Here is a 12,890-nt window from a genome sequence, read left to right on the forward strand (position 1 = left end):
GAAATGACAGAAACAAGGTTAAAACATCACAGAATGATCAGAATAGGCTGAAAAGCACGTTTCCAGCATGGAAATGTGTGTTTTAAAGCTTCTGTTAAGAAACTAATGTAACACTGTTAAAATGACAGTAACAAGCTTAAAACATCACAAAATGATCAGAAGAGGCTGAAAAGCACGTTTCCAGCATGGAGATGTGTGCTTTAAAGTAACTATTAAGAAAGAACTGTAAACCTGTTGAAATGACAGCAACAAGGTTAAAACACCACAACAAGCTCAGAAGAGGCTGAAAAGCACGTTTCCAGCATGGAGATGTGTGTTTTAAAGCTTCTGTTCAGACACTAATGTAACACTGTTGAAATGACAGAAACAAGGTTAAAACATCACAACAAGCTCAGAAGAGGCTGAAAAGCACGTTTCCAGCATGGAGATGTGTGTTTTAATGCTTCCGCTAAGAAACTAATGTAACACTGTTGAAATGACAGTAACAAGCTTAAAACATCACAACAAGCTCAGAAGAGGCTGAAAAGCACGTTTCCAGCATGGAGATGTGTGCTTTAAAGTAACTGTTAAGAAAGAACTGTAAACCTGTTGAAATGACAGCAACAAGGTTAAAACACCACAACAAGCTCAGAAGAGGCTGAAAAGCACGTTTCCAGCATGGAGATGTGTGTTTTAAAGCTTCTGTTAAGAAACTAATGTAACACTGAAAAGCACGTTTCCAGCATGGAGATGTGTGTTTTAAAGCTTCTGTTCAGACACTAATGTAACACTGTTGAAATGACAGAAACAAGGTTAAAACATCACAACAAGCTCAGAAGAGGCTGAAAAGCACGTTTCCAGCATGGAGATGTGTGTTTTAATGCTTCCGCTAAGAAACTAATGTAACACTGTTGAAATGACAGTAACAAGCTTAAAACATCACAACAAGCTCAGAAGAGGCTGAAAAGCACGTTTCCAGCATGGAGATGTGTGTTTTAAAGCTTCTGTTCAGACACTAATGTAACACTGTTGAAATGACAGAAACCAGGTTAAAGCATCACAACAAGCTCAGAAGAGGCTAAAAAGCACGTTTCCAGCATGGAGATGGGTGTTTTAAAGCTTCTGTTAAGAAACTAATGTAACACTGAAAAGCACGTTTCCAGCATGGAGATGTGTGTACATCTCCATGCTGGAAACGTGCTTTTCAGCCTCTTCTGAGCTTGTTGTGATGTTTTAACCTTGGTGCATTCATTTCAACAGGTTTACAGTTGTTTCTTAACAGTTGCTTTAAAACACACATCTCCATGCTGGAAACGTGCTTTTCAGCCTCTTCTGAGCTTGTTGTGATGTTTTAACCTGGTTTCTGTCATTTCAACAGTGTTACATTAGTTGATGAACAGAAGCTTTGAAACACACATCTCCATGCTGGAAACGTGCTTTTCAGCCTCTTCCGAGCTTGTTGTGATGTTTTAACCTTGTTGCTGTCATTTCAACAGTGTTACATTAGTTTCTTAACAGAAGCTTTAAAACGCACATCTCCATGCTGGAAACGTGCTTTTCAGCCTCTTCTGAGCTTGTTGTGATGTTTTAACCTTGTTGCTGTCATTTCAACAGGTTTACAGTTCTTTCTTAACAGTTACTTTAAAGCACACATCTCCATGCTGGAAACGTGCTTTTCAGCCTCTTCTGAGCTTGTTGTGATGTTTTAACCTTGTTGCTGTCATTTCAACAGTAGGCTATGTTTTGAACCCCAAAACATGGATTAGAGCACTTAAAAAAACAAATTGAACAATAATTTCCTAGTCTTGTGTAACCAGCTACTCAAGGCTGATCACTTTTATAAGAAAAACCAATAAATTTACCTGACAATAAGAGATATTTCAGCTATCCAGATGTTCAGAATTGGCCAGATCAGAAGATTATAGGTTTGCTCGCTGAAGCCAAAGGATTGAATTACCACAGTGAAATAACACACACATCCCAGGAGAAGTTTAACTGTATGTATTAATTGCAATAACTAACAGGGTAAGTAGCAAAAATACATTAACAATTATATACATCAATTGAAGTAAGGTGAAAAAGTGAAAAAGTGGGATCCCATATAAAAAAGTAGAAAGAAAATACAAAGTATCAAAATAATAAATTTTCAGTCCAGTTTAATAAAAATAAATTAGACCCGGGTCTGCTAAAATACTGTTCTCACTTCCTTATGCGCTAAAAGGATATTTGTCCTCCTTCAAGGAAACGAAGTGTGCACACAGTTCTACCTGACCCCTTGGCCAAAGGGGTAATAGATCAAGTTTCTCCGCTGTAAAGACTATGTTGCAACCTCCAGGCTACAACCGGCTCTACATCAAGTGGGCTTGGCTCGCCATCCAGTTTCTCTACGCTCTATGTTTCTCTGTTGATTTCCGCCGGTCTAGACTCCACCAGACTGCGATCCCTCAACGTTGAATCGAGCAAAAAAACCTGACCTATAAGGAATAGGTCAACATAAAATTACCTTAGAGCTAACACTGTTGACATTGCTGTCGTAGGCTAAGGCTTGTATCAATAAACTCAATATCCCTAATCACAGTATTGTGTTTCTAGTTAAGTGGTACAACATATTAAATTTCTCAATATATCATAACTATCATTTTGGAATAAAGTGCAAAACCATAAAACATAGTTATTACTAAGGTGCTTAATAACAATACATAAAATAACACAAGTACACAGAAATACATTCAAAATACACTTAATAGCCCTAAATGAATGAATAAAAGTCAGACCTCATTATCATTCACTAGCTAGTTTCAGTGTCTTAACAGGCCACTAGACTGTTAGCAGGGTTCAAGTGGGCCGCTAGGCCGCAACGGTTAAAACAACAATTTAACTTGACATTAAACGAAATTTCAAAACAACTTGACGGAGCTACTCCACTAATAGCGATAGTAGTCCGTAACACAATAAAATATATCTTGTTTTATCGTTTACTCCATGTTAGTAATTTAACAAAGACAATATACTTTAGCTGTTAGCTCAAGTTAGCAACAGCAATTGCTAGCGCCGTTTACATTGAGAACAATGGGCACCTAATGACGGACATTAGCATATAAGCTAGCGGAGCATTACAAACTCACCAGTACAAAAAGACAGCTCAATAGCTTGAACCTGCCTTCTTCAGTCTCTCTCCAGTGTTTCTCAATATTTAATTTACGTCAACAGTCACACAACTTAACATTAGCCTTAAAATGTATAAGTATCTGCTGCTACGATGATTCAGCTTTTCTAGAGTCACTTCCGGTCTCACTCAATAGCGCGAACCATAGACATATAAAGAGTAGACGCTGCATTGGCAGCTCAGCGCGAGAAATTCAACCGCCATCTTGGACCGGTCATACTCGTTGCTTAGCAGCAGAAGATTCAAGATGCCAGAGCACTGTGCAGCATATTCCTGTTCAAATCGGCGGACCATTGAAAACAGGGCTCGGGGGATTACTTTTCACAAGTAAGATTTAACATTACCTACTATTGGTTGTACTTTGTTAATAGAATATTACCAGAGAGTTGAGAAGAATCAAGGGTCTTTGATATTACTGTATTGACATCGTAGCCAGCTAGCTAGCTAGGCTATGTTTACTGTACCGGCTGCTGTTCACCCGGTGTTATGTCCCTGCCATAGTAGGGTGACCAGACGTCCCCGGTTTCCGGTGACAGTCCCCGATTTTGACGACCTGTCCCCGGCTGGACCTGTCCCCGTAAATGTCCCCGGTTTTCACTGTGACTGACAGACCCGAAATTGGAATGAAAGAAAGAAAATTATGACAAAACGTAGCAGATAGTCGCACACCCAACACCCGCAGACGCCAGACCGCCAGAGCCAGCGGTGCTCAGAGAGGTTTTAGAAGCCGTGTTTTACGATACTAAAATCACTGATTATTTACATGGAGTCTGGTGGGTTTAGCGAACGCAATTTCGCGGACTTTTATGTTTTAAAAAAGGATCTTAATCTTTAACAGAAAGGTCGACCTCCTTAGAAATCCTTTCCATAATGTTGTCAGACACTTAGAATATTAATCTGAGTCTGTTAGCAGCAAAACAAGCACTTTTACGAACGTAAATACAAGCTGGACAATTATCCTATTAACGTACATTGTAGCTTGTTTCTGCTGACTGGAGCGATCTCGTTTAATATCAATGTCAAGCTGTCCTGTGATGTGTGCCGTGCGAGCTTGGTCAGAGATGCTGTACCATCTTCACAATAAAAATATATCTTGTTTTATCGTTTACTCCATGTTAGTAATTTAACAAAGACAATATACTTTAGCTGTTAGCTCAAGTTAGCAACAGCAATTGCTAGCGCCGTTTACATTGAGAACAATGGGCACCTAATGACGGACATTAGCATATAAGCTAGCGGAGCATTACAAACTCACCAGTACAAAAAGACAGCTCAATAGCTTGAACCTGCCTTCTTCAGTCTCTCTCCAGTGTTTCTCAATATTTAATTTACGTCAACAGTCACACAACTTAACATTAGCCTTAAAATGTATAAGTATCTGCTGCTACGATGATTCAGCTTTTCTGGAGTCACTTCCGGTCTCACTCAATAGCGCGAACCATAGACATATAAAGAGTAGACGCTGCATTGGCAGCTCAGCGCGAGAAATTCAACCGCCATCTTGGACCGGTCATACTCGTTGCTTAGCAGCAGAAGATTCAAGATGCCAGAGCACTGTGCAGCATATTCCTGTTCAAATCGGCGGACCATTGAAAACAGGGCTCGGGGGATTACTTTTCACAAGTAAGATTTAACATTACCGTACTATTGGTTGTACTTTGTGAATAGAATATTACCAGAGAGTTGAGAAGGATCAAGGGTCTTTGATATTACTGTATTGACATCGTAGCCAGCTAGCTAGCTAGGCTATGTTTACTGTACCGGCTGCTGTTCACCCGGTGTTATGTCCCTGCCATAGTAGGGTGACCAGACGTCCCCGGTTTCCGGTGACAGTCCCCGATTTTGACGACCTGTCCCCGGCTGGACCTGTCCCCGTAAATGTCCCCGGTTTTCACTGTGACTGACAGACCCGAAATTGGAATGAAAGAAAGAAAATGATGACAAAACGTAGCAGATAGTCGCACACCCAACACCCGCAGACGCCAGACCGCCAGAGCCAGCCCCCACTAACACAGAACGTTTAGGGAACGTTAGTTTTTGGTTCTCTAAAGGTTCGTTCGAACCAAACCAAAAGCTAACGTTTAGGGAACGTTCCCTCCTGGTTATAACGTTCTCTAAACGTTAAGAGAACCAACCTACTGTAACGTTCCCCTGTGGTTGCGCCGTACCTTCAAACAACGTTCCCGTTTGGTTGTTTTTGGTTGTTCTGAGTTAGAAGCATGGTTTGCTGTCACTTGATTTATTCACTCAAAAATGATTCGACTTATAAAATTTAAGAAAGATAAACAGCATAGCATTTATTTTAAGGCTGATATCAATTTAGCTTAAAACAGTACTTTTGCTTGACTTCGTTTTTTTAACTGTCTTAGTGAAACAACTTAAAAGAGGAATCTATCAATGGGACGATTTTCACAACTAAGATAATTCACTTCTTTATTCAGTTTGAAAACCTAACCGTTACAGCCCCCCACCAGTAGGGGGCCGCTGCTCTGAGCAGACCGATTCCCCCGTTAGAAGAAGAAAAAGCGACGGGACCAGGACCACGCGGCTCAGCTCACGGAGAGGTAAGCGAAAATACTTTGCAGTTAAATGATGTTGTGGTTGTAATGGGAGGGTTTGTGGTTTAACATTAAACTCTTTCCTCGTATGGCTTTGTTATATTCCGGTTCTTGTTAGGTTGACCAAAAATAAAAGTTTGGCTGAAGTCAACAACTAACTTTAGTTAGTTTTTCAACGTCGTCCGCCATTATGCTATGTTAGTCATGCAGTGAGCTGCTCCAAATCTTTTCTTTTTAGTAAACTATTTGTGCACAAACCATGTTCTCAATGCTGAGTTCATGTGTTGAGCCCCCAGGTGAGACTTGGAGTAAAGTTTCATGTTGTGTCGAGCCTTCTTAGTGTTTTAAAAATGTTGATTTTGATGCTATCATAGAAGGGCCCGTAGTAGCACTCCCATTCAAAAGGGTGAGGCCAGAGTTGTGCTTTAGATGGATTGCATAAATCTTGCACTTTGTTTGCTGCTGTGCACGACGTTTCTGCTTTGTTGCATTGTATGTTTTGTGTAATCATGTTAAAATGCTTTCGTTTATGTTACAAATAAGATATCCGTTTTCGGTCTTTTTTTAATTAGTGTACTACAGTACATAAATAAAGCCAAGATAATCAAAATCCTTAGTCCAGGTAGATCGGCAGCCATCTTGCAACGCACTTTAGCCAGTTATCGGCAAGCTGAGTGAAGGATACAGCAAGGGACGTAATAGGCTCGTTCGAGATGAACTGCGCCTCGCCTGTAAAGTGGACGAGAGCAGGCGGCAGCAGCGGGGGGCGGTGACAAAAAGCTGCGGTAAAGTCGGACAGTTTCCAGCCGATTCCAGCCGCCTTCAGGCTGGACAGGAAGTGATGAAAACACTGTGGTGCAATTCCGATTTAATAAAATATAATCAGACCCACATACCAGCTGGTACACAGTCTCCAGTTGTTTTAGTTATGACAGAGTAACTGTCAAAGTGCTCTACATGCGACCTGTTGCTGATTTTAATAAACAACAGACTGTAGATGATCCGTGATCTGATCAGATTTAGTCTCTCTGGCTTCAAAACGTCACTATCAGCCACACAACATGTATTCTGTACAGAATAAGTCTTTAAATCAGACAAATAGTAATTAAAATCCCTCCGACTCCAAAACGATAAAAAAGTTTATATAAAACGTCATCATGTTGTAAACCAATCAGGTGTTAAATCAGCTGAGAAGCCGGCGTTTCCCAGCATGCTCTGGGTCCGCCTGGCTCTTGCAGTCGGTGAAAAGCAACTGCGCCGCCTGCGTCTCAGAACTGCGGCCGCCTTGCTCTCGTGAGATTTCCGTTGCCCACGTGTGCATGACGTCAGAGCAAGTCGGGATCAAGTCGGACACAAATCTAACCGGCATGCAACGGGCGCCGATCGCCGGTGATCGATTCTGCGCAGACCTGGCTCATCTCGAACGAGCCTAACGTGTTGCAACACAGCTGCAGTACTGGCTTTACAAACTAACACTATGCATTTCTGTGGATGCTGTGTCTCCCCATTACAAAGTATCTGGGCTACAATGCAGAAATCTTGTCACGTACAATGTTTACACTGGCTGTATACATTTAAATATTTTTGCAATCAGTACAAATTGTATGATCTGTTATTTCAGATGAATCCGGGTGGAGACATTTGAGGAGAAGATGGATTAGCTGCTCATGCTCTAAAGGAGCTCCATGGCACCTCCCTCTGCTCCAAATCACAGCGTGCCATTTGCCCAACAGCAGCTGGGACAAATATCCAGTTTAAAAAATATGGCTGTGTACAGGTAACCTATTGCTGCTATACTATATGTAAATAAATAATTTTCTCTATATGGAACTGCTTTTCTTTCTTCTTTTGCACTACTGGATCACAAATGTTCACTTAACATAGATTCCTACGCCAAAGCTGTGGACCGGTGTCGGCGGCTGAGGGATACTTCCAGCATCCAGACAGAAGATGAAGCAAGTGTCCAAAAAAGGCAGCGCCGACGCCCAAGGAGGTTCATGACAGATTCTTCAAGCGATGGTAAGAACTCTATTATAGACTACATTTTTTTCACATATTTCAAATCACAGATTTTGCAATGGGTACACACTATATGGTCTCTGTATTACAGATGAATCTGTTGCACGACCAGATAAACTGTCCAGGATGGAGCGTGCGTCTGGAAGCCCTGTCTGTAAGTTAAAATGTATGCATGTATATAAACCAGTCATTCTTAACATGGAACCAATGACAGTCAACATGGTGCATATCATGTGATTGTTCTGATGTTTGTCTCTTCCTGTCTTTTTTCAGCTCAGCAGATAATACTTCCTCCACCACCTGCATTTAAGTTTTTTAATATATATTTTGTCTAATATAAAAGAATAGGTTCATAGATTCATGTGCAGGCAACCTATCAACTTCATCTTATATATAATCATATACAATTTATTTATTATATGTATCAACGCCATGCAGGAAACCAGCTGGTTGCCCAGAGCAGGATGAGTCTTTAGTGACCCTACCACGGACTACCACTTCATCTTGGGACCCAGTTGAAGGTACAGTTGCTTTGGTTTTTGCATTTGCAATGAAGTACAATTAAATGGCAAGGATCACTAGAGTAACATAACGTTTTTGTTGTTTTAAACAGAAGAACTCACACAGAGGGAGGTGGCTCAGACATGGAGATCAAAATGAGAGGTAAGACTCAAGTTGCTCACATGTTTGTATGGGTGTATGGAGAGGAGGAACAATATGGAAATTAAGTGGCCATAGTTCTGCCCTAAGACAAACACTATATAATTGCATAAAATCTAATATCTTAACTGAACTGACTTCTTACAAAATGAGATTGTACAAGCTCTACACTGTATGCATAATCTGTTACTATATGTTTTACAGCAACTTTTCCTGTCGACCCTCGGTGGTTGTACTGGAAGTGATGCCATCCGCCGCATGCTGCGGCAAGATGCAACGAATGATGTCCTGAGACAGTACAGCTTGCACTGAAGAAAAACAAAGAGAGCCTTCCAGGACCTGGCTGTATGCATGGTTATAACAGGCAGGTGTTATTTTAATGTTCACATTAGTGTTATGCTTAGCTTGGCTGACAAGAGGTTTTAATTTGACTTATAACTTTGCTTCATTTGGACTTCTACTCTAGCGGCCTGCCAGAAAAACTTCCTGCGCTGACTGCTGCAGAAGCGGAGGATTTGATTGGGCAAGTTCTGAAGTTTGCCCCACACAGACGGTAAATTTAAGTTCTTCTGCGTTATGTTCATAATAAAGTTCATCAAAAAAATTATTTTGTTAATGTGTTCATTCTTAGTATTACATGTCTAACTTTTGTTTATTTCTTTATAGGCCAGCTGAGAAGGACTGAGCCATGGAGCCCCTTTTTAACTTTTTATTATATTTTTTTAGTGACTTATTTTGCACACACTTTACAAACACATCTTTATGCATCTTGCACTACATTTACACTACATCCTTATCTTTGTTGTATTTTTTCAGTTGTTTGAATATTAAAGTTTTGAAATGCCATCAAGTTTGCCTGTTCATTCCTTCCTACTAATTTAACTTTTGTATGTATGTACGTGTGTATTTACAGTACATACATACACACAAATGGTATGGGTGTTAGTTTAAAGGTTAGGGGAATCTAAGCTTTTCTTAACGTTCTGGGAACGTTCCCTGAAAGTTTGTTTTGGTTGTCTGCTGGTTAATTGGAAGGTTTTCTTAACGTTCTGGGAACGTTCGTTTGTGGTTACAGCGAACGTTCCCCTAACGTTCTCTAAAGGTTGCAATGTCAAGGGACCGTTCCCGTAACGTTCGCTAAAGGTTGCAATGTTAAGGGAACGTTCCCGTAACGTTCGCTAAAGGTTGCAAGGCCAAGGGAACATTCCCCTAACGTTCTCTAAAGGTTGTAACTTTTAGAGAACGTTAGGGGAACGTTCCGAGAATGTTCGCTGTAACCAAAAAACGAACGTTCCCAGAACGTTAGGAAAACCTTCCAATTAACCAACAGACAACCGAAATACAACCAAAACAAACCTTCAGGGAACGTTCCCGCAGCCAAAAACGAACGTTCCCAGAACGTTCTGGGAACCAAAAATTGTTAGCTGGGGCGGTGCTCAGAGAGGTTTTAGAAGCCGTGTTTTACGATACTAAAATCACTGATTATTTACATGGAGTCTGGTGGGTTTAGCGAACGCAATTTCGCGGACTTTTATGTTTTAAAAAAGGATCTTAATCTTTAACAGAAAGGTCGACCTCCTTAGAAATCCTTTCCATAATGTTGTCAGACACTTAGAATATTAATCTGAGTCTGTTAGCAGCAAAACAAGCACTTTTACGAACGTAAATACAAGCTGGACAATTATCCTATTAACGTACATTGTAGCTTGTTTCTGCTGACTGGAGCGATCTCGTTTAATATCAATGTCAAGCTGTCCTGTGATGTGTGCCGTGCGAGCTTGGTCAGAGATGCTGTACCATCTTCACAATAAAAATATATCTTGTTTTATCGTTTACTCCATGTTAGTAATTTAACAAAGACAATATACTTTAGCTGTTAGCTCAAGTTAGCAACAGCAATTGCTAGCGCCGTTTACATTGAGAACAATGGGCACCTAATGACGGACATTAGCATATAAGCTAGCGGAGCATTACAAACTCACCAGTACAAAAAGACAGCTCAATAGCTTGAACCTGCCTTCTTCAGTCTCTCTCCAGTGTTTCTCAATATTTAATTTACATGCTGGAAACGTGCTTTTCAGCCTTTCTGATCATTTTGTGATGTTTTAACCTTGTTTCTGTCATTTCAACAGTGTTACATTAGTTTCTGAACAGAAGCTTTGAAAAACACATCCCCATGCTGGAAAAGTGCTTTTCATTCTCTTCTGAGCTTGTTGTGATGTTTTAACCTTGCTGTCATTTCAACAGGTTTGCAGTAGTTTCTTAACAGAAGCTTTAAAACACACATTCCATGCTGGAAACGTGCTTTTCAGCCTCTTCTGATCATTTTGTGATGTTTTAACCTTGTTTCTGTCATTTCACAGTGTTACATTAGTTTGAACAGAAGCTTTGAAAAACACATCCCGATGCTGGAAAAGTGCTTTTCATTCTCTTCTGAGCTTGTTGTGATGTTTTAACCTTGCTGTCATTTCAACAGTTTTACATTAGTTTCTTAACAGAAATTAAAACACACATCTCCATGCTGGAAACGTGCTTTTCAGCCTCTTCTGATAATTTTGTGATGTTTTAACCTTGTTACTGTCATTTCAACAGTGTTACATTAGTTTCTGAACAGAAGCTTTGAAAAAAACACATCCCGATGCTGGAAAAGTGCTTTTCATTCTCTTCTGAGCTTGTTGTGATGTTTTAACCTTGCTGTCATTTCAACAGTTTTACATTGTTTCTTAACAGAAATTTAAAACACACATCTCCATGCTGGAAACGTGCTTTCAGCCTCTTCTGATAATTTGTGATGTTTTAAGCTTGTTACTGTCATTTTAACAGTGTTACATTAGTTTCTGAACAGAAGCTTTAAAACACACATCTCCTTGCTGGAAACGTGCTTTTCAGCCTCTTCTGAGCTTGTTGTGATGTTTTAACCTTGTTTCTGTCATTTCAACAGTGTTACATTAGTTTCTTAACTGAAGCTTTAAAACACATCTCATGCTGGAAACGTGCTTTTCAGCCTCTTCTGAGCGTGTTGTGATATTTTAACCTTGTTTCTGTAATTTCAACAGTTTTACATTAGTTTCTAACAGAAGCTTTAAAACACACATCTCCATGCTGGAAACGTGCTTTTCAGCCTCTTCTGAGCTTGTTGTGATGTTTTAACCTTGTTGCTGTCATTTCAACAGTTTACAGCAGTTTCTTAACAGTTGCTTTAAAACACACATCTCCATGCTGGAAACGTACTTTTCAGCCTCTTCTGATCATTTTGTGATGTTTTAACATTTTTCTTTCATTTCAACAGTGTTTACATTAGTTTCTGAACAGAAGCTTTCAAACAACATCTCCTTGCTGGAAACGTGCTTTTCAGCCTCTTCTGATCATTTTGTGATGTTTTAAGCTTGTTACTGTCATTTCAACAGTGTTACATTGTTCTTAGCGGAGCATTAAAACACACATCTCCATGCTGGAAACGTGCTTTTCAGCCTCTTCTGAGCTTGTTGTGATGTTTAAACTGGTTTCTCTCGGTTCACAGTGTTACATTAGTTCTTAACAGAAGCTTTAAACACACATCTCCATGCTGGAAACGTGCTTTTCAGCCTCTTCTGAGCTTGTTGTGATGTTTTAACCTGGTTTCTGTCATTTCAACAGTGTACATTTTCTGAACAGAAGCTTTAAAAAAACACATCTCCTGCTGGAACGTGCTTTTCAGCCTCTTCCGAGCTTGTTGTGATGTTTTAACCTTGTTGCTGTCATTCAACAGTGTTACATTAGTTTCTTAACAGAAGCTTTAAAACGCCACATCTCCATGCTGGAAACGTGCTTTTAAGCCTCTTCTATCTTTTTGTGATGTTTTAAGCTTGTTACGTCATTTTAACAGTTTTACATTAGTTTCTAACAGTAGCTTTAAAAAACATATCCATACTGATATGTGAAACGTGCTTTTCAGCCTCTTCTGAGCTTGTTGTGGTGTTTACCTTGTTGCTGTCATTTCAACAGTGGTACATTAGTTTCTGACAGAAGCTTAAAACACACATCTCTATGCTGGAAACGTGCTTTTCAGCCTCTTCTGATCATTTTGTGATGTTTTTAAGCTTGTTACGTCATTTCAACAGTGTTACTAGTTCTTAAAGCTTTGTTCAGAAACTAAGTAAAACGTTGAAATGAAAGAAAAATGTTAAACATCACAAAATGATCAGAAGAGGCTTAAAAGTACGTTCAGCATGGAGATGTGGTTTTAAAGCAACTGTTAAGAAAATAATGTAACATGTTGAATGACAGAAACAAGGTTAAAACATCACAACAAGCTCAAAAGAGGCTGAAAAGCACGTTTCCAGCATGGAGATGTGTGTTTTAAAGCTTCTGTTCAGACACTAAGGTAACACTGTGAAATGACAGAAACAAGGTTAAAACATCAAAACAAGCTCAGAAGAGGCTGAAAAGCACGTTATCAGTATGGCGAGATGTGTTTTAAAGCTACGGTTACGAAGAAACTAATGTAAAACTGTTAAATGACAAGTAAC

The 12,890-nt window shown here is 39.8% G+C and overlaps 2 long non-coding RNA genes across 2 annotated transcripts; both read left to right on the plus strand.

Moving 5' to 3' along the window:
- The first annotated feature begins 3,941 nt into the window (after positions 1-3,941).
- LOC116684582 (uncharacterized) lies at positions 3,942-8,093 on the plus strand. The gene is made up of 6 exons (XR_004330789.1): positions 3,942-4,768; positions 5,587-5,709; positions 7,325-7,480; positions 7,588-7,722; positions 7,814-7,876; positions 7,996-8,093. It is a non-coding gene; the product is annotated as an uncharacterized LOC116684582 (long non-coding RNA).
- A 93-nt stretch (positions 8,094-8,186) lies between these two features.
- On the plus strand, positions 8,187-8,746 carry LOC116684581 (uncharacterized). The gene is made up of 3 exons (XR_004330788.1): positions 8,187-8,243; positions 8,336-8,385; positions 8,587-8,746. It is a non-coding gene; the product is annotated as an uncharacterized LOC116684581 (long non-coding RNA).
- The last annotated feature ends 4,144 nt before the right edge of the window (positions 8,747-12,890 follow it).

The sequence above is a fragment of the Etheostoma spectabile genome, unplaced genomic scaffold (genome assembly GCF_008692095.1).
Source record: "Etheostoma spectabile isolate EspeVRDwgs_2016 unplaced genomic scaffold, UIUC_Espe_1.0 scaffold00019329, whole genome shotgun sequence".
NCBI lineage: Eukaryota > Metazoa > Chordata > Actinopteri > Perciformes > Percidae > Etheostoma > Etheostoma spectabile.